The sequence below is a fragment of the Pelobates fuscus genome, chromosome 2 (assembly GCF_036172605.1).
Source record: "Pelobates fuscus isolate aPelFus1 chromosome 2, aPelFus1.pri, whole genome shotgun sequence".
NCBI classification, from domain to species: Eukaryota; Metazoa; Chordata; class Amphibia; order Anura; family Pelobatidae; genus Pelobates; species Pelobates fuscus.
The window spans coordinates 284101691-284127141 of NC_086318.1; the positions used below are offsets into that span (position 1 = coordinate 284101691).

General features: G+C 45.7%; 1 protein-coding gene across 6 annotated transcripts in view; it reads right to left on the reverse strand.

The window, feature by feature from the left end:
- Positions 1-25451, reverse strand: part of ARID1B (AT-rich interaction domain 1B) — a 458656-nt gene that overhangs the window by 403337 nt on the left and 29868 nt on the right. The gene's annotated exons all lie outside the window — the stretch shown is intronic.

Genomic DNA, 25451 nt, shown 5'->3' on the forward strand with positions numbered 1-25451 from the left:
TTTTGTTTTTGATATCAAAAGGTATTCGAGGGGTTACACAAATGAATCAAAGAAAGATATATTTATTATTTTGGTATTTGATATAAGTTCAAAAGCAAATTCATAAGCTGTACAGATAAACAGGTGTAATCAAAATCCATGAATGGAATCTGACGGCCCACCATCTTAAAAGTTCAAATGTCACCAATGAGTATATTGAAACGCTCAAAGAACCATAAATAGTACAGCTAGCTGGTGGCTACAGTGCTAGGAGACTATCAGGGTTATTCAGGAACGTGAGAATTGCTGGGAATACAAAGTTAACTCTAAATTAATTTCATATTTAGTAGTTTAACAAAAATCAAGACAGTATGTCTAATTTCTTGCTTTTGACTTTTGATTGCTTTCCAATTCCTAGTTTACCTAATAACCCTGTATGGGTCTCTCCATATTAAGTACGGCTCACTTTCTCATTATCCATCCAAAATATCTGTTAACTTCTGTGACTTCCTTTGATTCCAATGCTATCTTGGAGAGTTCCATAAAAAGGTGGATTAAGGAAAGTCAGAATTACTCTCTAAACATATTAAAAATACAAGTACTGGATAAAAAGGTGAAAGCCCAATGCTATTTCATTTAGTATATAGTTTTCTCAGTGTGAACATAGAAACTAAACTAACCTTTTAATAAAGTAAACTTTGACATGTGTGGGAGAAACTTTTTTTTTTTCTGAGGAGTGATTGATTGGCTTAGAACTTCAGCAGACACTCAGCCAATCAGCAGTGCACCTGCCCGAGGCTGCATTATCAAAGCCTTCAATGAAAGAGGGAAAGAGAGGGGGAAGAGTCGCTTGGTACTGGATTAAACACCTTGGGGTTAAACGGTTTGTTAACGCTTTATCCCCTAAAGGTAAGCAGACATCAGGGACCACCTGGCACCATAAAAAACTAATTTTGTTGAAGCTGTTATGGTACTTGGGGAGTTCCTTTAACATGATTTACTTGATTACTTCCTCCACGACTTTGAGAAGTGAATTTGGTGGTTGTGGATATGTGCCCTGAAAGCAGCTCTGTCACCAACCAGTTTATTGCATATTTTGCAAAGACTGGTGACATCACTGCTTGGTGTGCCCCAGAGGTGAGTTATACTTACCTGATGCTGCTCTCCAGTGGCACCACCATCTTCATTAGTTCCATCAGAGCTATGCTCGTTGCGGTTGTTGCTGATCGAGCAGCTTTAAATATTATACTTATGAATATGGCATAGCAGTACTTTCTTGACCAAGAAGCTCAAGATATATTCATAGGGATTTTATATAATCTAGCATTGTGCATAAATTAATTGAAAGTGATTGAAAAAGTATGTATATTATACTTTGGGCTTTTTTTCTTTTTTTTTAAAGGGGGGTGGGGCATAGGTTATGCTAATTAACCACTGAAACTGATATATCACAGTTTTTATTCACACACAAAAAAAATGTGTAATAGCACTTTTGTTCACAAGAACTTGTTTTGTTTTAGAGCCTGGATTAACCCATATGTAAACAGAGCAGTTTCTCTGAAACTGCTATGTTTACAGCAGGCAGGGTTAACCCTAGATGGACCTGGCACCCAGACCACTTCATTAAGTGGTCTGGGTGCCTATAGTGGTCCTTTATGATAGATGCTGGCTAGTTAAAGGACCACTCTAGGCGCCCAGACCACTTCAGCTTAACCCCTTAAGGACCAAACTTCTGGAATAAAAGGGAATCATGACATGTCACACATGTCATGTGTCCTTAATGAAGTGGTCTGGGTGCCAGGTCCAGCTAGGGTTAACCCATTTTTTTTTTTATAAACATAGCAGTTTCAGAGAAACTGCTATGTTTATAAATGGGTTAAGCCTTCCCCCAAATCCTCTAGCGGCTGTCTCATTGACAGCCGCTAGAGGCGCTTGCGTGATTCTCACTGTGAAAATCACAGTGAGAGCACGTACGCGTCCATAGGAAAGCATTGTAAATGCTTTCCTATGCGACTGGCTGAATGCGCGCGCAGCTCTTGCCGCACGTGCGCATTCAGCCGACGGGGCGGAACGGAGGAGGATCGGAGGCAGAGAGCTCCCCGCCCAGCGCTGGAAAAAGGTACGTTTTACCCCTTTTCCCCTTTCCAGAGCCGGGCGGGAGGGGGACCCTGAGGGTGGGGGAACCCTCAGGGCACTATAGTGCCAGGAAAACGAGTATGTTTTCCTGGTACTATAGTGGTCCTTTAACATTTGGCACTTGTTTGGTGTCCACAGTCTTAACATGTTTAAATCTATTAAAATGCCTTACAAAAAGAATTCTTAACTGATTTATTATACTTAACTGATTATTGGTAGATCAATATTAAACATGAAGACCTAAAATCATGTTTTTTTTTTTAAAAACATTGTTTTGAAGAAAAGAAAAAAAAAGCTTATATAGTCAATATAAAACTGTCAGGTGAAAAACTGTAGCAGTCTTGATTACCATCGCTGCTGCATTTGATTTACTTTGAAGTGAGGAACTTCATCTATAGATATACAATTCAGTGTGCTGTTATTTGAGCAGACACCTCATAATCATGAACTGCAGTGCAATAAGTATTTTTGTCTTCATAGCACAAGTTAATTCACTTATAATAATCATGTCAGGTAATTTGCAAAGTGTAGCTTTTTCTGTGTACTGAAAATAAACTTCTGTGAAGACACAAGTGCAGAATTAATTCAGGTGAAGGTTAAATGCACAACGAAAATACTTAAAGGGGACCTGATGTGGTTTTTTTTGTTTTTTTTCCCCAGAGTTTTATAATTAATTATAGAAGTTAGTGGTAAATATTTCTTTACATTGGTACATAAATATATTGCATATATAAATTTGTATATAATATTTCATACATTGCTTTATAAAAGAGTATAAAGAATGTTTTTTTTTTACTTTTCATATGTGCTTCCATTGATAGCTAATGTCTTTCACATCTTCTTGCTATCAAGTGATTCTGATCTCAAATGTTTTGCAGGTACCCAGACCCTCAATGCATTAAAGAGACACTATAGGCACCCAGACCATTTCATCTCATCGAAGTGGTCTGTGTGCACTGTTCCTTTCCCCTTAACCCTGCAGCTGAAAACATTGCAGTTTTTGTCTGAAACTGCAGGAAGCGCCTCCAGACACTTCCCATAGAGTTTAGCTTTGCATGAGGACGTCCAGTTTCTTGCAAAACATTGATTCAGTGCTTTCCCATGGGAAAGGCCTAATGTGCAGGGAGCGCTCGACGCACATGCGTATTGTGTTCCAGGATCCCCATCACGTTGCAGGAGGAGGAACCCATAGAGAGCCAAGGGACCCCAGCGCTGGAATCAGGGAAGTGGGGAAAAAATTATTATTATTTTTTGTTTGTTTATGGCGGGGGGATGACAATATATTGTACAGTTAGGAATACAGTTTTGTATTCCTAATAATGTACCTTTAAGGACCGTAGTCTTCCATTTCTCAGTAACCATGGACTACAGCTTTTAAAGGAACACTCCAGGGGGCTACGTTACTAGGTTAAACCATTTTACTTAACAGAACTTAATATGAAGACTAAGCCCAACAATTCAAAAGGATGAAGCAATTATAAGGAAAATAATAGAAATTATATAACTTCTGTAAAACACACGTTTCGAGAACATGATCTGCCTGTTAGAAGAATAATTCTGCAAGTGGTGAGCACTTATTTTAATATTTTATATGCCTTTTTATTACTAGAGAACGTGATTATTTCCCAGATTATTCCTGCAAGTGTGTATCCAGCTTTTAACATTCTACTAAATTGTAATTTTGCTTTGCAGTCAACCCAACTACATATTTACATTGCTCATATATCTGATGGCTTCTCTAAAAAGTTAATATTTGTCAACTTTGGCTCCATCATTGCTACCGCAGGCGCAGATGAACAAAAAAGACTGCATCAAAGTTCATGCTAAATAAAAATAAGGCACTCACCAGTTAATAAAGTAATGGACACAGGAGCCTGGTATACAAGGCAGACCAGTCCCAAAATGTGGTACATCCAAAAAGGTGGCAACGTCTGCTAACTATATCCATTGATCCAATATATATATTCAAAAGAGGGAGAGAAAAAAAAAAGTCTCTGCCGCAATACGGAGTACAATGCCATCTTTTATTTTTAAAAAATTTAAATATGTCACAAATTATTGGTGCAGATACCACCAATACAACAATAAAATATACACACAAACCACTTCACAAATTTTGTGCCTCATGGCTATAGCGGGCATGTGTAACTTGGGATATTAATATCATAGTATTTTACCTGGTAGAATAATTTTAGTTATCTCAAATTTCCTCACATTTTCTGGTCTCTGGGTTAATATATTACACAATACAGAGTTGAACAGTACTAGAGGTATTGCAGCTGGTCAATTAACCAACTAAGCCTTCGTACAGGTTAAATGATACCTAACTGTTCACATGACATTACAGAGACCGCTTCTACTTATGATGCCCAGAAATTAGGGCTTTCAGAATGAAGTTAAAGATTTATTACTAAAAATCTAAATATATTCCAACAACACAAAATTTACAAGTTGAAGGCAAAGTGTAAAGCTCACTGAAATTATTTGATTTGACAGCTCCCTACCTCAGCTGTGCTTTGCCCTATATACACGTCAGGAAACAGATGGTACTTTTCAAGCATACTTAGGCCAGTCTTGGAAGGACAACTAGTAGATTAATACAGAACCAAACACAAGCATCGAAAGACCAAATCCCTGCAGTGTACAGTTGTTATTTCTAATCTGGCAATTTTAGTCTTGGCCAGGAATTTAATAAACAAATATTGAGCTCTGACTGCAGCATAGCGAACACAGAAATTGCTCATTGAATGCCTCTTCCAGCTGACAAAACATGCACAAGACGACACTCCTTTTGATGCTAAGCTCCTCAAGAATTCCTCAGCGCCACCCTATTTGTGGTATTCAGTTTACGATACGGTTGATATAACAGACCGATTGAAATTCCCAGATTTTACTATTAAAATGGCAGCCACGATTTTATTAATAATACGGAGACTAGTATTATACTGCCCTCTTTCTTTATTTACCTCCGAATTTTTTTTATTTTTTTTTAAAAAGCGGTCCTGGCAACGTGGTGTTCTGAAGGTCAATAAAGAGAGAATTGCAAAGGAATTGTGATGGGAATTTCAAACTTTAGGTCGAAAGAGTGCAGCTGAATGGGAGAATTTTTTCAACTCTGCTACTTTGGCCTTAAGTTTAAAATTACCATCTCAATTCCCTGTAATTCCGTCTTTATTGTTCCAGATGTACTTTTTTAAGTATAAACTTTTTTTTTTTTTTTTACCGTTAACCCCCTAACAGTAAATTCCCCAATTTCCAGTAACTCCCAAAAAACACAGCAAGCAAAATATATCATTTTAAAATATTTAAATTAATGAAATAAATTTAACCCCTGAAAGTAAAAAAAAAGTTATCCATCAGGGGTTTAAAAAAAATAAAATGAAGATCACGGTATAATACTTTGATCTGTAATTTTAACTCTGTATGCAGTGATCAATTGGCAGGGAATGGGTTAATATTTATTAGGCCTGGGTAAAAAGGGTGGGATTTTTTTCACTTAAACAAAATAATAATTTAACATTAAAGGGACACTCCAGGCACCCAGACCACTTCTGCCCATCTGGGTGCCAACTCCCACTATCCTTAACCCTGCAACTGTAATTATTGCAGTTTTTTTAAACTGCAATAATTACCTTGCAGGGTTAACGCCTCCTCTAGTGGTTGTCTTCTAGACAGCCACTAGAGGGCACTTCCGGGATAATAGCACAGATTTATCTGTGCTATAGCGTCGCTGGAAGTCCTCATGCTGTGTGAGGACCTCCAGCGTCGCTAAAATCCCAATAGGAAAGCATTAAAAAGCATTTTCAATGGTTTCCTATGGAGAGGTCTAATGCGCGTGATCGCTTCCAGCCGCTCTTAGGGTATTACACAATATCGAGGCATCGTGAAATACCCCCCTATACTGCCGGGGACCAGAGTGATCGCCCGGCCACCCTCCCCCCCCCCCCCCGGAGCAATCACTTCCGGGTTTGCCGTCAGTGCTGGCTTCAGATTCTCTTACCGTTACTGAGTGCCTCGAGGTGTTGAAGCACTCAGTAAGGATTGTAAAAATAACCATAGTTCCAAAAAAAGAAAAATTTCAATAAAAAAAAAAAGAAAAAAATTAACCCCTACCCTCCCTCCCCATGTACTTACCGATTGCCGCATTCTCCCGCCGGCGATCGGTCTGCTTCTTTGGGGGGACTCTCTGGACTGAGCCCAGAGAGTCCCCCCTCTCCAATTTAGGATCCCCAGGGGCCATGTGAGCGATCATAAACAAGATATATATACACACACACATATATATATATATATAAAACGTTATATTAATATAACAATATACAGTAAAATTACACACGTGTATATATAATATATATTTTGACAAATAAATAATTAAAAATAAACTGTAAAAAAATGTTTTTAAATTATGTATCTATATATGTCATTTTATTCTCACTGTATTTTGATATATATTTATATATATTTTTTTCAATCAAAATACACCTAGAATTAAAATTAGATATACATATCTATATATATATCTATATACATATCTATATATATATATATATATATATATATATGTATAATTTCCCCTTAAAGACAGAGGACAAATTAGGTACGTCCAACAAAAAACTGTCGTTAAGGATGTCCGCGACAGGACGTCCGCGATAGGAGCCCTGGACCGACGATCTGCGTCAATCACGGTCGGGGAGGACTGCCAGAGACTGCAGCAGTCCCTCTACAGCAGCTCCGGCCACCCTGGCCCTCCATGGCCATGTGATCACCATGATCACATCACCGCAATAGGACTCTACGAGCTGCCAGCAGGGGGACTGTCTGAGCTGTCAGGCAGTCCCCCAGGCTGCTAAAAAAATATATCATACTTATACAGGTGGTCCTCCTTTAGCGACCGACCTGTTTTACCACGGCTCGCACTTACGACCAGGCGTTCGCGCAAGCCGTCATGGGGATTCCCTGTTCTGGTGCGTATGTATATGTTCGGGAAAACTTCCCCGAACATAGACGAACGACCCAGAGCAGGGAATCCCTCAAATCTATGTTGGGGAAATTTTCCCGAACATAGACGAACGCACAAGAGCAGGGAATCCCTCAAATCTATGTTCTGGGAAATTTCCCCGAACATAGATTAGAGGAATTCCCTGCTCTGGTGCATACGTCTATGTTCGGGGAAGTTTACCCGAACATAGACAAATGCACCAGAGCAGGGAATCCCTCAACTCCTCACTTACCGACCGATTTGTTCTACAACCAGGTCATAGGTAGGGAATCCGGTCGATAAGTGCGGAGTGTCTATATTATATATGTGTAATATATTATTAAATAATTAAATCATTTTATAATATAGTATACATATATAATGCATCTATATGATTTCATTATAAGTGCACTTTGATATATATCTCAAAATACACTTATGATGAAATCATAGATGCATTATATATGTATAATATAAAATTATTTAATTATAATATATTATACATTTAGAGGAAATAAAAGTGTGTGTGTGTGTGTGTATATATATATATATATATATATATATATACATACACACACACACACACACACACACACACCTCACCTTAAATATTCTTCTGAAATACTTTGTTCTTTACATAGTTGAATGTGCTGACAACAAAATCACACAAAAATTAAAAATGGAAATCAAATTTTTCAACCCATGGAGTTCAGGATTTGGAGTCACACTCAAAATTAAAGTGGAAAAACACACTACAGGCTGATCCAACTTTGATGTAATGTCCTTAAAACAAGTCAAAATGATGCTCAGTAGTGTGTGTGGCCGCCACGTGCCTGTAGAACACCTGTGCATGCTCCTGATGAGGTGGCCGATGGTCTCCTGAGGGATCTCCTCCCAGACCTGGACTAAAACATCTGCCAACTCCTAGACAGTCTGTGGTGCAACGTGACGTTGGTGGATGGAGCGAGACATGATGTCCCAGATGTGCTCAATTGGATTCAGGTCTGGGGAACGGGCGGGCCAGTCCATAGCATCAATGCCTTAGTCTTGCAGGAGCTGCTGACACACTCCAGCAACATGAGGTCTAGCATTGTCTTGCATTAGGAGGAACCCAGGGCCAACCGCACCAGCATATGGTCTCACATGGGGTCTAAGGATCTCATCTCGGTACCTAATGGCAGTCAGGCTACCTCTGGCGAGCACATGGAGGGCTGTGCGGCCCCCCAAAGAAATGCTACTCCACACCATTACTGACCCACTGCCAAACCGGTCATGCTGGATGATGTTGCAGGCAGCAGAACGTTCTCGACTGCGTCTCCAGACTTTGTCACATCTGTCACATGTGCTCAGTGTGAACCTGCTTTCATCTGTGAAGAGCACAGGGCACCAGTGGCGAATTTGCCAATCTTGGCATTCTCTGGCAAATGCCAAACGTCCTGCACGGTAAGCACAACCCCCACCTGTGGAAGTCGGGTCCTCATACCACCCTCATGGAGTCTGTGTCTGACCGTTTGAGAAGACACATGCACATTTGTTGCCTGCTGGAGGTCATTTTTCAGGGCTCTGGCAGTGCTCCTCCTGTTCCTCCTTGCACAAAGGCGGAGGTAACGGTCCTGCTGCTGGGTTGTTGCCCTCCTACGGCCTCCTCCACGTCTCCTGATGTACTGGCCTGTCTCCTGATAGCGCCTCAATGCTCTGGACACTAGGCTGACAGACACAGCAAACCTTCTTTCCACAGCTCACATTGATGTGCCATCCTGGATGAGCTGCACTACCTGAACCACATGTGTGGGTTGTAGACCCTCATGTGTGAAAGCACCGTCAGCATTCAAAAGTGACCAAAGCATCAGCCAGGAAGCATAGGAACTGAGAAGTGGTCTGTGGTCACCATCTGCAGAACCACTCCTTTATTGGGGGTGTCTTGCTAATTGCCTATAATTTCAACCTGTTCAACCTGTTGTCTATCCCATTTGCACAACAGCATGTGAAATTGATTGTCACTCAGTGTTGCTTCCTAAGTGGACAGTTTGATTTCACAGAAGTGTGATTGACTTGGAGTTACATTGTGTTGTTTAAGTGTTCCGAAACGGCAGGCGCGTACTCTTTTTCCGGGTCGGGAGGCAGGGGGAGGGATCTTTGAAGCAACTCCCCTGTCCTCCCGTGAGCAAGCTGTGTGGAGCCTTGCCGCGCGTTACCATGGCAACGCTCCACACAGCATCGCGCGGGAGAACAGGGGAGCTGCTTCGTAGATCCCTCCCCCTGCCTCCCGACCCGGAAGCAGTACTTACCACCACCGGACCATTAGGGTTGGCTGTGTCCACCCCCTCCTTCATTAAAGGTAAGAAGGGGGGGGGGAGATAATGTAATATACTTTTTTTTTAAACGTTTACCCCCCCCCCCCACACCCCATCCCCACACACACAGCACCCCTACCCCGCAGCAGTACCCCTACCCCCCCCAGCAGTACTCCCCCACACACAGCACCCCTACCCCCAGCAATAAACCTCATAAAGCGAACAATAAAAACAAATAGATTTAAAAAAAAAAAAATTCTTAAACAAAATATATGCAATATATTGCCTTGCAGCAGTTTCAGCACTGCTTGGTATATGCAGCCTTTATGTTGTAAATTATTCCCATCATGTCCTCAAAGTGAGCCAAACTATCAAAAGATCTGAGATGGAGAAATTCCCATCTAAGATATTCCCCACGAGACCTCTGGCAAATCACAACAATCTCTCATTCAATACCAACATGTAACTGTAGGTCAGAAATTCACTGATATAGATTACAAGGTTTATTACATGTGTGGTTTTCCTATGGATGGCCACAGATTGACAGAACATTATTTTCATAAAGCTTGTCTCTATTAAAACTGATAGGCATTGTATGTGTTGCTTTGTACCAAAGAAGCGTGTTATTTGTATTCTCAATGTAACACTTATTAATGGATTATTGATGTGCCATCTTCAAATCTCTACTTCCACTGCAACACAGTTAAGCAATTATTAGTATACATCACAAGATTTACACCAGGGAACAAGTGAACTTGGTAATTTAGTGCTTCTGTGACTAGAAACCCTCCTGTGCATGCTATCCGTAAACATTGGGAAATATTTTGTTAACGTTTAATCAGTTTGCTAAAAAAATATATTAATAAAAAAAAAAAAATTTAAAAAAAAGTTTCATTTTCATGAAGACTAACAAATAAGCAGAGGCAACAATTTTGCTTTGGAGATAGAATTTTAATGAAAATCTCATGTAGACAGCAATGGAAAAGTAAATTGTAAGCTATTAAGATGATATAAATAAAAGAAAGTGGGGGAAAGGATTTCAGCAAAATGTAGGTGAAATTTCAAGTTGTTTTTACTGATACATCTTGGAAATAATGGCTGAATGGAAATGGTTTCTTCTTGCATTCTAGACAATATCATCTATGGAGAATCCAGCAGTATCGTGAGAATTTGAGTGGCGCTGTCATTTCTCCCTCCCCTCCCCCCCCCCCCCCTCCGAAAATTAAGTGTTTTATAAAGAAAAAAATAAACAAATCAGAGTGCAAACTTTTAATATACACAAAAATATAAAAAGTACTTCTAACAAAAGTAGAGGCACAATTTAAATAAATCAATATGTGCACAAGTGCTTGTTGCCTCAAAATAGGCTTAATCCCCAGGATCAACAGTCAGCTAGTAGAGTCTCATTCCAGCTTCCTTCTCTGGTAGTCAGGAAACAGAGTCCAGTCTTCGAATACTGCTGAATCAGAGTCTCCATTTGTAAAGATGAATTTGAATATCTTTTTATTAAATCGCCTAAAATGGCAGTTTTTTTTATTATTTACACAAAAGTCTTGAGGATCCACCTGAAAGACCCATTATTAGTGGGATTGGATCTTTGACCAGTAATTTGTCCAAATATTTTGACTTTTTTTTTTTTACAGAAATTTGTAACTAAAGCCCCTTCGTTCTTCGGCCCAAATCATTTCAGAATTGGAAGGTTTGAACTGGAAAAAAGATTACTTATGGGCAACAGTGGATGTCACCTCATTATACACAGTTATTGACCCTAAGAAGGGTCAATTTTTTAAAAAGAAAGATTTTAACATGGTTTTTAATAAAAAATATAACAGTATGGCCCACCTTATCGAAAAAGTGATTAGAAAACATTGGTTAATCCAAAATGAGATTTAAAAAAAAAAAAAACCTGAACTTCAAATCTTTAACCCCAAGTGTACCACCAGAGAAAAAAAAAATCATTAGGAATCCCATGATTTTAGATAATAGTTTTTTGAGAGAAAAAACCTAAGGGATTTTATAATGTGGCAGGTGCAGTACTTGTGAATTTCAATCTTATAAGACACAAGATTTTAAAAGCACTACGACTGGGGAAACTTTTAAGATCAAGCACTTTATAAATTGTCAAACCAAAAATGTAGTGTATCTGCTGGAATGTAAACGTGGCACACAATACATGGAATCGGTAAGAAAAATATCAAACACAGCGTACCGAAACACTGTAATTACTGTAAAGATTTTACATTTGAAAAATGTAAATCGGCATTTACTTAATCACCCCACATTGGAGGGGAGACGATACAGAGAAGATCTTAGTCATGAAAGAAACAGAGTGGATATATAAACTTAAAACCTCTGTACCTTATGGCTTAAATACAGATCTGGGTAGTTTGGTTTTTATCAATTGATTTCATTGAGATTTTACTTTTTTTCTAATGGTCTTTTTGTATTGCATAATCTTATTTTTAATTTTTATCTTTATTGAATGTGTCTATTGATCTTCTCTGAAGTATTAATTTGCTGTCCTTTTCTTCCTCCCAGACAGTTTGGGATTAGGATATTTATGATATTTTTAGGTTTTTGTTATATTTTCTATCTTTTAGAATTTTATATAAATGTGCCTTTTCATATTAATGTGTCTGTTTTAATAGAGTTTAAATAATGTGACTTATCACCCATCTCTGAGTTTTTTTTATGTATTATGAATTTTATGTACTATGGATTGGTTATGTAATATTCCTAATTGTTATTTTTTCCACTTAAACTTCACATACACACACATAATTATATAATATTACATTTAGATATGTGTATAAACTGTGTGAATAGCAGACGGAGGTAATCTCTGACTTACACATGAAAGTCAGAAGATGTCCGGTTTTGCTTATATAAAGTTTGTTTGCGTTCCAAAGTGGAATGTGCATGCGCGGTGAATGTCAGCACTAGCATGTTAACGTTGCGTCGCCGCGCATGTGCAAACACAGCCCTAGGACACAGCCCGGCATATTTAAATGCCGAAGAATGAAACATCAAGCGCCTGAGGAAGTCTACAATTAGACGAAAAGCGTGGAGCAAATCAGCAATCCCAGAAGGACTCCCATTCAGCAGTATTTGAAGACTGGACTCTATTTCCTGACAACCGAGAAGGAGCTGGAATGAGACTACTAGCTGACTGTTGATCCTGGGGATTAAGCCTATTTTGAGGCAACAAGCTTTTATGCACATAATTATTTATTTCAATTGTACCTCTACTTTTGTGAGTGTTCCCACTTTTTTTATATTTTTGTGTATATTAAAGTTTGTGCTATGATTTGTTTATCTTTTATATGTGAGTCTGGTCCTCAACTCAACAGTGTTGGTAACTATAACCACCACACATCTTGTGACTGTGGCGCCCTGCACTGTATTTTCACCTGTGTGCTATACAGTTTATTTACACTTGGTTTTATCAGAGGGATTCAGGGAGTGTTTCACATTTTCAGTGGCTTGCCTGCACTATTTGTACTTTGACATTCTCATTTATCCGTCCTTTTTTGGCTAAACATTAAACTGTGACCAGACATCCAGGTACTAAAGGCATCAAAATCATTTCAATGAGATGAAGTGGGAGGGGGGGGGGAGGGAGCAAAAGGGTGATAAATATCAATCCAACTGCCCCCCAAAACAAGGACAGACGGTGCCTGTAGCAAGTGTGTTAAAAAATGATAAGCTTAGAGTCATGTCTACAAAAGCTCGCAGTTTAGGTAATAAGATCCATGAACTTGTGGCAATAATGGCAACTGATAATGTAGATTTGGTCGCTGTTACTGAGACATGGTATAATGAGAAAAATGACTGGGACTATATACCAGGGTACTCTTTATATGGAAAAGACAGGGAAGACAAGAAAGGAGGAGGGATGGCCTTGTATGTGAAGGATAGCATAAAATCTAGCCTAGTTACGTTAGAATTTGGTAATTACAGAGTAACTCGTGTAGGTGTGATTTATAGGCCCCCAGGACAAATAGAAGAGTTAGATAATCTACTAGTTGAGGAAATAGCTAAAATGACAATGGAGGGGGATGTTATCATCATTGGTGACTTTAATCTTCCTGGTGTGAATTGGAAAACCAAAATAGCTGCTTGTGCCAGGAGCACACATATTCTAAACGCCCTACTGGGATTGTCCCTAAAACAAGTCATTGAGGAGCCAACTCGTAAGGAGGCCATACTAGATTTAGTGTTAACAAATGGAGATTTGGTATCAGATATTCCTGTAGGTGAAAGTTTAGGATCCAGTGATCATCAGTCAGTGTAGTTTAATAAAAGAACAGTGACTGAGTCACACCACACAAAAACAAAAGTTTTAGACTTTAGAAAACCAGATTTTTCTAAAATTAGAATATGTGTAAAGGAGTCATTATCAGACTGGAGCAATTTAAATGGAGTCCAAGAGAAATGGGATTATTTAAAAGTTGCACTACTAAAGGCAACAGAAAATTGCATTAGGCTTGTCAATAAAAGCAAAAACTTCAAGAAACTACTGTGGTACTCCGCAGATGTGGCCAAAATAGTAAAAAAGTTAGCATTTAGTAATTATAAAAAACCCAGAGTGAGGAAGACAGAATGATCTATAAGATTAGGCAGAAAGAGGCTAAACAAGTTATAAGAGCTTCCAAATCAAACACAGAAGAGAAAATAACAGTCAGAAAAAAAAAGGGGGGGACAAAACATTTTTAGATACATAAATGAGACAAGGAAAGTAAAACAATGATTATTTAGATTAAAAACAAAAGAAGTAAGGTATGTAGAAGAGGATCAAGGTCTAGCTGACTGCCTCAATGAATATTTGTGTCCAGTATTTACAGATGAAAATAAAGGAAAGGGGCCTCAGTTAGGGAAAAGTAAAAATGAGTCATTTGTTACATGTGAGTTTACAGAGGAAGAGATTCTATTTCAACTGTCAAAAGTAAAGACAAATAAGTCAATGGGACCTGATGGAATGCACCCAAAGTTATTAAATGAGCTTAGTGGTGTACTAGCAAAACCATTAACAGATTTATTTAACCAATTATTGTTAACTGGAGTAGTCCCAGACGATTGGAAGTTGGCGAATGTTGTGCCCATTCACAAGAACGGTAGTAGGGGGGAGTCGGGCAACTATAGGCCAGTAAGCCTTACTTCAGTAGTGAGAAAAAGTAATGGAAACCATGTTAAAGGATAGGATTTTTGAACATCTAAAAACACATGGATTTCAAGATCAGAGACAACATGGGTTTACTTCAGGGAGATCATGCCAAACTAATCTTATTGATTGTTTTGATTGGGTAACTAAAATAATAGATCAGGGTGGTGCAGTAGACATTGCTTACCTAGATTTCAGTAAGGCTTTTGACACTGTTGCACATAGAAGGCTTATCAATAAACTGCAATCTTTAAGTTTGGATTACAATATTCTTGAATGGGTAAGGCAGTGGCTAAGTGACAGGCAACAGAGGGTTGTAGTCAATGGAGTATATTCGAAGCATGGGCTTGTCACCAGTGGGGTACCTCAGGAATCTGTACTTGGACCCATTCTCTTTAATGTTTTTATTGGTGATATTGCAGAAGGCCTTGATGGTAAGGTATGTCTTTTTGCTGATGATACTAAGATATGCAACAGGGTTGATGTTCCAGGAGGGATAAGCCAAATGGCAAATGATTTAGGTAAACTAGAACAATGGTCAGCGTTGTGGCAACTGACATTTAATGTGGATAAGTGCAAGATAATGCATCTTGGACATAAAAACCCAAGGGCAGAGTACAGAATATTTTATAGAGTCCTAACCGCAATATCTGTGGAAAGGGATTTAGCGGTGATTATTTCTGATGACTTAAATAAAGGTAGGCAGACAATGTAATAGAGCAGCAGGAAATGCTAGCAGAATGCTTGGTTGTATAGAAGAGATATTAGCAGTAGAAAGAGGGAAGTGCTCATGCCATTGTACAGAACACTGGTGAGACCTCACTTGGAGTATTGTACGCAATACTGGAGACCCTATCTCCAGAAGGATATTGATACTTTAAAGAGAGTTCAGAGAAGGGCTACTAAACATGTTCATGGATTGCAGGATAAAACTTACCAGGAAAGGTTAAAGGAACTCAACATGTATAGCTTGGAGGAAAGACGAGACGGGGGGGGATATGATAGAAACATTTAAATACATAAAAGGGAATCAACACAGTAAAGGAGGAGACAATATTTAAAAGAAGAAAAAACTACCACAAGAGGACAGTCTTAAATTAGAAGGGCACAGGTTTAAAAATAATATCCTGAAGTATTACTTTACCGAGAGGGTAGTGGATGCATGGAATAGCCTTCCAGCTGAAGTGGTAGAGGTTAACCCAGTAAAGGAGTTTAAGCATGCGTAGAATATGCATAAGGCTCTCCTAACTATAAGATAAGGCCAGGGACTAATGAAAGTATTATTTTAATTTTTTTTAATTGGGCAGACTAGATGGGCTGAATGGTTCTTATATGCCGTCACATTATATGTTTCTATGTGGTTATGGCACCTTCAGTGTCCCTTTAAATTAAGGAACATTGATTTAGCAGTACATATTCCTCACTATAACTGTTGTGGCTGCACCAGTCGGAATATACATGCAAGCTAACAGGCCTCTTTTTCATTAGTAGCAGCCACACGCCATAGCACCCCTTGAAGGCCAATGCACGGTAAAAGACAGTCTCACCAACAAGCCAAATACTAACAATCTCATTCAGCCTCCGGGTTCCTCTCAAATAAGGGAGGCTGAGACAGGGGAAGCACCCACTCATACCACCAGTAACATTAGGTCACTTTAAGGGGATAGTTAATGGGATTAATGTGAGTGAATCTGGGGAATTGTGATTGCAGTGAGATAATTATGGTGCAGGAACTGATGAGTTCTAACTTTGCCTGTGGTCTAACCAAGTCTAGGGCAGTGTTCCCCAACCCAGTCCTCATGGACCACCAACAGTCCAGGTTTTGTCAGTATCTCCACTGGAATAAAACAGGGACATGGATAAATCCTGGACTGTTGGTGGTCCATGAGAACTGGGTTGGGGAACACTGGTCTAGGAGTGCCTCTGATTAAGCTTGAACAGAATAAAACTAATTAAGTAGCATGGAATAAAAAAGAACTCTCCTATTTACAGAGTCATTCGCTGAATTCAGTAGCGAGAATTGACCCATTTACTGAATAAATGGAATGTTAATTTTTATTTCTATTTGACCACTTCATATTGCTCTAATGCACCCAGCAGATTAATCAGGATGCATTTCACAAATAAACTAAACATATTTAAAGGGTACTTTATATCACAACATTTAACTATAGCTTTTAGAGAGCCAATCCATACAACCATACAGCAGGTTAATGAAATATTCCATGAGGTAACACTTAGGAATAATGAAAGGGAGCAGTAATCGCAACAATAATAATAAAAACAACAACTGCAATAATACATAGGATAAAGTACTCCCTGTGGGGTATAACCAGACTGTTAAGGTACTGTATGAAATGACTCTGCTGGCAAATAAACGATCGCTCTGAAGGTCGGGAGATTAAATTTTAGACTTTATCAGAAAAACAAAAACTACTTAACAGCACACTAAGGGGATCATTCACAAAACCACTGATTATCTAAGGAAATTGTTCTGTGGGTGAATACATTGGACAGAACATTTGCAATAGCACATTTACTTGCACTGGGTCTGTGCAAGGATTTTATCTTAACCTTAGAAAAAGATACAATTTGAAGCCTCATTCATCTCACTTGAGACATAAAACGTTATTGGCATATTCTTGCAAGCCTTTCTTTACTCTCACACTTTTCCACTGTCTATAAAATACATATTGTAAAAGGAATACTAAAAAGAGAAAACAAAACAACACATGTGCACGGGTTATGGAACAAAGAACTCCACTATCTACATCCCCTCGTTCTGTTGCTTAAAGTTACAGTGATATAAAATATAACTACAGCTATAAAGCCACTCCCCATTCAGATACATTATGCCACCACCCCATCACATGCAATACAAGTACCAGGGCCGGCCTTACGGGTGTGCGAGCTGTGCTGCCGCCGGGATTTAAAAAAATAAAATAAATCATAATAATTTGTGGCAGGGGCGGAGCTTCCCGTCCGGCAGGGGCGGAGCTAAGTGCCAGATAACTGCTGCAGGGGAAGCAGGAAGGAGTCCCTGCTTCCCCACCAAACAGTCTCCAGGACCTGCACTACCTCCACAATTAACAGAGGAAACTATTTGTTATTGTCAGTGTGAGTGTCTGCCTCTGTGTCTGTGTCTGTGTGTGTGTGTCTGTGACTGCCTGCCTCTGTGTCTGTGTGTGTGTGTGTGTGTGTGTGTATGACTGCCTGCCTCTGTGTCTGTGTGTGTGTGTGTGTGTGTATGACTGCCTGCCTCTGTGTCTGTGTGTGTGTGTGTGTGTATGACTGCCTGCCTCTGTGTGTGTGTGTGTGTGTGTGTATGACTGCCTGCCTCTGTGTGTGTGTGTGTATGACTGCCTGCCTCTGTGTGTGTGTGTGTGTGTATGACTGCCTGCCTCTGTGTGTGTGTGTGTGTGTGTGTGTGTGTATATGACTGCCTGCCTGTGTGTGTGTGTGTGTATGACTGCCTGCCTCTGTGTGTATGTGTGTGTGTATGACTGCCTGCCTCTGTGTGTGTGTGTGTGTGTGTATGACTGCCTGCCTCTGTGTGTGTGTGTATGACTGCCTGCCTGTGTGTGTGTGTGTGTATGACTGCCTGCCTCTGTGTGTGTGTGTGTGTGTATGACTGCCTGCCTCTGTGTGTGTGTGTGTGTGTATGACTGCCTGCCTCTGTGTGTGTGTGTATGACTGCCTGCCTCTGTGTGTGTGTGTGTGTGTGTGTATGACTGCCTGCCTCTGTGTGTGTGTGTGTGTGTGTGTATATGACTGCCTGCCTCTGTGTGTGTGTGTGTGTGTGTATGACTGCCTGCCTCTGTGTGTGTGTGTGTGTGTGTTTGTATGACTGCCTGCCTGTGTGTGTGCGTGTGTGTGTATATATGACTGCCTGCCTGTGTGTGTGCGTGTGTGTGTATATATGACTGCCTGCCTCTGTGTGTGTGTGTGTGTATATGACTGCCTGCCCCTGTGTGTGTGTGTGTGTGTGTATATGACTGCCTGCCTGTGTGTGTGTGTATGACTGCCTGCCTGCCTGTGTGTGTGTGTGTGTGTGTGTATGACTGCCTGCCTGCCTGTGTGTGTGTGTGTGTGTGTGTATGACTGCCTGCCTGCGTGTGTGTGTGTGTGTGTGTGTGTATGACTGACTGCCTGCCTGTGTGTGTGTATATGACTGCCTGCCTCTGTGTGTGTGTGTGTGTGTATATGACTGCCTGCCTCTGTGTGTGTGTGTGTGTGTGTGTGTATATGACTGCCTGCCTCTGTGTGTTTGTGTGTGTGTATATGACTGCCTGCCTCTGTGTGTGTGTGTGTATATGACTGCCTGCCTCTGTGTGTGTGTGTGTGTGTGTGTGTATATGACTGCCTGCCTCTGTGTGTGTGTGTGTGTGTGTGTGTGTGTATATGACTGCCTGCCTCTGTGTGTGTGTGTGTGTGTGTGTATATGACTGCCTGCCTCTGTGTGTGTGTGTATGTGTGTGTGTATATGACTGCCTGCCTCTGTGTGTGTGTGTGTATATGACTGCCTGCCTCTGTGTGTGTGTGTGTGTGTATATGACTGCCTGCCTCTGTGTGTGTGTGTGTGTGTGTGTATATGACTGCCTGCCTCTGTGTCTGTGTGTGTGTGTGTGTGTGTATATGACTGCCTGCCTCTGTGTGTGTGTGTGTGTGTGTGTATATATGACTGCCTGCCTCTGTGTGTGTGTGTGTGTGTGTGTATATGACTGCCTGCCTCTGTGTCTGTGTGTGTGTGTGTGTGTGTGTGTATATGACTGCCTGCCTCTGTGTGTGTGTGTGTATATGACTGCCTGCCTCTGTGTGTGTGTGTGTGTGTGTGTATATGACTGCCTGCGTCTGTGTCTGTGTCTGTGTGTGTGTATATGACTGCCTGTGTCTGTGTGTGTGTGTGTGTATATGACTGCCTGTGTCTGTGTGTGTGTGTGTGTGTGTATATGACTGCCTGCCTCTGTGTCTGTGTGTGTGCGCATATGACTGCCTGCCTCTGTGTCTGTGTGTGTGTGCATATGACTGCCTGCCTCTGTGTGTGTGTGCGCGCATATGACTGCCTGCCTCTGTGTCTGTGTGTGTGCGCGCATATGACTGCCTGCCTCTGTGTCTGTGTGTGTGCGCGCATATGACTGCCTGCCTCTGTGTCTGCGTGTGTATGACTGCCTGCGTGTGTGTGCGCGCGCGCGCGCGCGACTGGCTGTCTGCCTCTGTGTGTGCGCGCGCGCGGCTGGCTGTCTGCCTCTGTGTGTGAGCGCGCGGCTGGCTGTCTGCCTCTGTGTGTGAGCGCGCGGCTGGCTGTCTGCCTCTGTGTGTGAGCGCGCGGCTGGCTGTCTGCCTCTGTGTGTGAGCGCGCGCGACTGGCTGTCTGCCTCTGTGTGTGCGCGCGCGCGACTGGCTGTCTGCCTCTGTGTGTGCGCGCGTGCGCGCGACTGGCTGTCTGCCTCTGTGTGTGCGCGCGCGCGACTGGCTGTCTGCCTCTGTGTGTGCGCGCGCGACTGGCTGTCTGCCTCTGTCTGTGCGCGCGCGCGACTGGCTGTCTGCCTCTGTCTGTGCGCGCGCGCGACTGGCTGTCTGCCTCTGTCTGTGCGCGCGCGACTGGCTGTCTGCCTCTGTCTGTGCGCGCGCGACTGGCTGTCTGCCTCTGTCTGTGCGCGCGCGACTGGCTGTCTGCCTCTGTCTGTGCGCGCGCGACTGGCTGTCTGCCTCGGTCTGTGCGCGCGCGACTGGCTGTCTGCCTCGGTCTGTGCGCGCGCGACTGGCTGTCTGCCTCGGTCTGTGCGCGCGCGACTGGCTGTCTGCCTCGGTCTGTGCGCGCGCGACTGGCTGTCTGCCTCTGTCTGTGCGCGCGCGACTGGCTGTCTGCCTCTGTCTGTGCGCGCGCGACTGGCTGTCTGCCTCTGTCTGTGCGCGCGCGACTGGCTGTCTGCCTCTGTCTGTGCGCGCGCGACTGGCTGTCTGCCTCTGTCTGTGCGCGCGCGACTGGCTGTCTGCCTCTGTCTGTGCGCGCGCGACTGGCTGTCTGCCTCTGTCTGTGCGCGCGCGACTGGCTGTCTGCCTCTGTCTGTGCGCGCGCGACTGGCTGTCTGCCTCTGTCTGTGCGCGCGCGACTGGCTGTCTGCCTCTGTCTGTGCGCGCGCGACTGGCTGTCTGCCTCTGTCTGTGCGCGCGCGACTGGCTGTCTGCCTCTGTCTGTGCGCGCGCGACTGGCTGTCTGCCTCTGTCTGTGCGCGCGCGCGCGCGCGACTGGCTGTCTGCCTCTGTCTGTGCGCGCGCGACTGGCTGTCTGCCTCTGTCTGTGCGCGCGCGCGACTGGCTGTCTGCCTCTGTCTGCGCGCGCGCGACTGGCTGTCTGCCTCTGTCTGTGCGCGCGCGCGCGCGACTGGCTGTCTGCCTCTGTCTGTGCGCGCGCGCGCGCGACTGGCTGTCTGCCTCTGTCTGTGCGCGCGCGCGCGCGACTGGCTGTCTGCCTCTGTCTGTGCGCGCGCGACTGGCTGTCTGCCTCTGTCTGTGCGCGCGCGCGCGCGACTGGCTGTCTGCCTCTGTCTGTGCGCGCGCGCGACTGGCTGTCTGCCTCTGTCTGTGCGCGCGCGCGCGCGACTGGCTGTCTGCCTCTGTCTGCGCGCGCGCGACTGGCTGTCTGCCTCTGTCTGCGCGCGCGCGACTGGCTGTCTGCCTCTGTCTGCGCGCGCGCGACTGGCTGTCTGCCTCTGTCTCTGCGCGCGCGCGCGCGACTGGCTGTCTGCCTCTGTCTGCGCGCGCGCGACTGGCTGTCTGCCTCTGTCTGCGCGCGCGCGACTGGCTGTCTGCCTCTGTCTGTGCGCGCGCGCGACTGGCTGTCTGCCTCTGTCTGTGCGCGCGCGCGACTGGCTGTCTGCCTCTGTCTGTGCGCGCGCGCGACTGGCTGTCTGCCTCTGTCTGTGCGCGCGCGACTGGCTGTCTGCCTCTGTCTGTGCGCGCGCGACTGGCTGTCTGCCTCTGTCTGTGCGCGCGCGACTGGCTGTCTGCCTCTGTCTGTGCGCGCGCGACTGGCTGTCTGCCTCTGTCTGTGCGCGCGCGCGACTGGCTGTCTGCCTCTGTCTGTGCGCGCGCGCGACTGGCTGTCTGCCTCTGTCTGCGCGCGCGCGCGACTGGCTGTCTCTGTCTCTGCGCGCGCGCGACTGGCTGTCTGCCTCTGTCTCTGCGCGCGACTGGCTGTCTGCCTCTGTCTCTGCGCGCGCGCGACTGGCTGTCTGCCTCTGTCTGCGCGCGCGCGCGCGACTGGCTGTCTGCCTCTGTCTCTGCGCGCGCGCGCGACTGGCTGTCTGCCTCTGTCTCTGCGCGCGCGCGCGCGACTGGCTGTCTGCCTCTGTCTCTGCGCGCGCGCGCGCGACTGGCTGTCTGCCTCTGTCTGTGCGCGCGCGCGCGACTGGCTGTCTGCCTCTGTCTGCGCGCGCGCGCGACTGGCTGTCTGCCTCTGTCTGTGCGCGCGCGCGACTGGCTGTCTGCCTCTGTCTGTGCGCGCGCGCGACTGGCTGTCTGCCTCTGTCTGTGCGCGCGCGCGACTGGCTGTCTGCCTCTGTCTGTGCGCGCGCGCGACTGGCTGTCTGCCTCTGTCTGTGCGCGCGCGCGACTGGCTGTCTGCCTCTGTGTGTGTATGTGTGCGCGCGCGACTGGCTGTCTGCCTCTGTGTGTGTGTGTGTGTGCGCGCGCGCGACTGGCTGTCTGCCTCTGTGTGTGTGTGTGTGCGTGCGCGCGCGCGACTGGCTGTCTGCCTCTGTGTGTGTGTGTGTGTGTGCGCGCGCGCGACTGGCTGTCTGCCTCTGTGTGTGTGTGTGTGTGTGCGCGCGCGCGACTGGCTGTCTGCCTCTGTGTGTGTGCGCGCGACTGTGTGTGTGTGTGTGCGCGCGCGCGACTGGCTGTCTGCCTCTGTGTGTGTGTGTGTGTGTGTGTGTGTGTGTGTGTGCGCGCGCGACTGGCTGTCTGCCTCTGTCTCTGCGCGCGCGCGCGACTGGCTGTCTCTGTCTCTGCGCGCGCGCGACTGGCTGTCTGCCTCTGTCTCTGCGCGCGCGCGACTGGCTGTCTGCCTCTGTCTCTGCGCGCGCGCGACTGGCTGTCTGCCTCTGTCTCTGCGCGCGCGCGCGACTGGCTGTCTGCCTCTGTCTCTGCGCGCGACTGGCTGTCTGCCTCTGTCTGTGCGCGCGCGCGCGCGACTGGCTGTCTGCCTCTGTCTGTGCGCGCGCGCGACTGGCTGTCTGCCTCTGTCTGTGCGCGCGCGACTGGCTGTCTGCCTCTGTCTGTGCGCGCGCGACTGGCTGTCTGCCTCTGTCTGTGCGCGCGCGCGACTGGCTGTCTGCCTCTGTCTGTGCGCGCGCGCGACTGGCTGTCTGCCTCTGTGTGTGTGTGTGCGCGCGCGCGACTGGCTGTCTGCCTCTGTGTGTGTGTCTGTGCGCGCGCGCGACTGGCTGTCTGCCTCTGTGTGTGTGTGTGTGCGTGCGCGCGACTGGCTGTCTGCCTCTGTGTGTGTGTGTGTGCGCGCGCGACTGGCTGTCTGCCTCTGTGTGCGCGCGCGCGACTGGCTGTCTGCCTCTGTGTGCGCGCGCGCGACTGGCTGTCTGCCTCTGTGTGCGCGCGCGCGACTGGCTGTCTGCCTCTGTGTGCGCGCGCGCGACTGGCTGTCTGCCTCTGTGTGCGCGCGCGCGACTGGCTGTCTGCCTCTGTGTGCGCGCGCGCGACTGGCTGTCTGCCTCTGTGTGCGCGCGCGCGACTGGCTGTCTGCCTCTGTGTGCGCGCGCGCGACTGGCTGTCTGCCTCTGTGTGCGCGCGCGCGACTGGCTGTCTGCCTCTGTGTGCGCGCGCGCGACTGGCTGTCTGCCTCTGTGTGCGCGCGCGCGACTGGCTGTCTGCCTCTGTGTGCGCGCGCGCGACTGGCTGTCTGCCTCTGTGTGCGCGCGCGCGACTGGCTGTCTGCCTCTGTGTGCGCGCGACTGGCTGTCTGCCTCTGTGTGCGCGCGCGCGACTGGCTGTCTGCCTCTGTGTGCGCGCGCGCGACTGGCTGTCTGCCTCTGTGTGCGCGCGCGCGACTGGCTGTCTGCCTCTGTGTGCGCGCGCGCGACTGGCTGTCTGCCTCTGTGTGCGCGCGCGCGACTGGCTGTCTGCCTCTGTGTGCGCGCGCGCGACTGGCTGTCTGCCTCTGTGTGCGCGCGCGCGACTGGCTGTCTGCCTCTGTGTGCGCGCGCGCGACTGGCTGTCTGCCTCTGTGTGCGCGCGCGCGACTGGCTGTCTGCCTCTGTGTGCGCGCGCGCGACTGGCTGTCTGCCTCTGTGTGCGCGCGCGCGACTGGCTGTCTGCCTCTGTGTGCGCGCGCGCGACTGGCTGTCTGCCTCTGTGTGCGCGCGCGCGACTGGCTGTCTGCCTCTGTGTGCGCGCGCGCGACTGGCTGTCTGCCTCTGTGTGCGCGCGCGCGACTGGCTGTCTGCCTCTGTGTGCGCGCGCGCGACTGGCTGTCTGCCTCTGTGTGTGTGCGCGCGCGCGACTGGCTGTCTGCCTCTGTGTGCGCGCGCGCGACTGGCTGTCTGCCTCTGTGTGCGCGCGCGCGACTGGCTGTCTGCCTCTGTGTGTGTGCGCGCGCGCGACTGGCTGTCTGCCTCTGTGTGTGTGCGCGCGCGCGACTGGCTGTCTGCCTCTGTGTGTGTGCGCGCGCGCGACTGGCTGTCTGCCTCTGTGTGTGTGCGCGCGCGCGACTGGCTGTCTGCCTCTGTGTGTGTGCGCGCGCGCGACTGGCTGTCTGCCTCTGTGTGTGTGTGCGCGCGCGCGCGACTGGCTGTCTGCCTCTGTGTGTGTGTGCGCGCGCGCGCGACTGGCTGTCTGCCTCTGTGTGTTTGCGCGCGCGCCTGGCTGTCTGCCTCTGTGTGTGTGCGCGCACGCGCGCCTGGCTGTCTGCCTCTGTGTGTGTGCGCGTGCGCGCGCGTGCGACTGGCTGTCTGCCTCTGTGTGTGTGCGCGCGACTGGCTGTCTGCCTCTGTTTTTGCCTTGATAAATCCCCCTGATGACATCAGGAAGTGTTGGCTTATCCAGAATTTAGATTATATCAGTCTTGTCTACCTGAAATTCCCTAATTTCAATGTTGGTTAAATACACAAGGTCAAAATCATGTGGAGATTAACTGAACTATTGATTGCAGATCACTTGTAATAACATCACAAGAGATATTCTTTCAGGTCATTCTTTTGGTCACTTTAAGAAAAGAAAAAAAAGTCTGGATTGCCACAAATCCTAAACTAGCTGGAGGGCAATACCCTACACATAAATGATTTTGTAGAAACCCAGAATGTTGTTAGTAAGAGAGTTTATTTTCCAAATTATACTATGAAAAATGGGACCTGGAAACATTTAGAAATGTAATAGCTTAAATATGAAAAATATATATTTTTTAAAAATAATTGTTATTTAACCCCTTAAGGACCAAACTTCTGGAATAAAAGGGAATTATGACATGTCACACATGTCATGTGTCCTTAAGGGGTTAAACAACCACTGGTGATATAAAAACCTGGGTAGTTCAAAGTGTGATAAGTTCTTCAGCAATTAAAACATATCCTTTTTCTTTCAATTCTACGCACAAGTGAAACTAATTTGACAGTAAACAGAACAGAAATTACAGAAAACCCAAAGAACTAAAAATATTTAACAAACTATTGTTTTTCCATGTGTGAGTAAAAATATAATCACCCCTCCGCCAGGAGAAGAAGAAAAAAAAATAGATTTTGCAATTTTTAAATATTTAAAAAAGAAAAACCAAGACGAGCACATGTGCAAATTTATCTCTGTGCAAAATTCTATCAATTAATCAATGTATTTTAAGATAATTCTGGCTACTATGCAATATGATCCCTTATGAGCTCAATGTAAGATACATTTA